This window comes from Saprolegnia diclina, assembly GCF_000281045.1.
Source record: "Saprolegnia diclina VS20 unplaced genomic scaffold supercont1.31, whole genome shotgun sequence".
NCBI classification, from domain to species: domain Eukaryota; phylum Oomycota; class Saprolegniomycetes; order Saprolegniales; family Saprolegniaceae; genus Saprolegnia; species Saprolegnia diclina.
This window is the reverse complement of record NW_008246098.1, coordinates 329,998-330,842: the sequence shown is the minus strand read 5'-3', so window position 1 is coordinate 330,842 and position 845 is coordinate 329,998. Positions and strand designations below refer to the sequence as shown.

General features: G+C 49.1%; 1 non-coding gene across 1 annotated transcript; it reads left to right on the top strand.

Moving 5' to 3' along the window:
* The first annotated feature begins 160 nt into the window (after positions 1-160).
* Positions 161-232, top strand: SDRG_09703. The gene has a single exon. It is a non-coding gene; the product is annotated as a tRNA-Cys (tRNA).
* Positions 233-845: the final 613 nt, after the last annotated feature.

The window sequence follows — 845 nt, the reverse complement described above, 5'->3', positions numbered from 1 at the left end:
GGAGTCAGCGCCAGCACTGGAGTGATGAGAGTGCGCTCGAAAGAAGACCATCTGCGACCGTTGGTCGCATACAGTGAGCCTACCCCACGTCCACGGTTTTGGGCGACCGTTTCTGGAAAATAGAACTTAAATAACGGTTGAGGCACCGTTTGTACAAATTGCGCGTTTAGCTCAGTGGTAGAGCGTTTGATTGCAGCTCAAAGGGTCGCTGGTTCGAGTCCGGCAATGCGCTTTTTTCATTTTGTTTTGTTCAGGAAGGCGGTGCTATTCAGCTCGAATTCGATTAAAGTTTTGTAGAAATCATGCCGATAGATACTTGGATAGCTCAAACTTGGCATGGAATGCCAAGCATTGGAGTACTCTACGGATGAATGCACAGTCTTGATGTTTGTTGAGCGCCAGTAGCCAAGCAATATTATTGTGCGTCAACATTCAACTTTTGATTCTACGAGACGCTAATGTTACCGCATGACCTACTACTAGCACTACCTACAAATCTAATGGCAGCAGCCGTCGTCGACCATCTGCAACTAATGTCCTACAACAACTACTCCTATGTCTCCTACGATGGGCAACCACTGGGCCGGGGCAAGGCGATGTGTGTTTGCATGTGTAGTCCTCCGGGAGAAGCCCGTTGATGCGAGACTGTACAGCCTTTGGCAGCAGTCAGGAGACGTAGCTTAGTTACCACTTTCCGTTCGTTGCTTTGTAGTACACTAGCCGGTGTTTAGGGAGTACGGCTTCCCTCTGTCTGGTGTTTCACGTTTTGGTTGTTGCCAAGAGCGGAATCGGTCACACCATCTCGAGAACGCACTCACTTGTATAGTCATAGCTCGCGCAAGGTC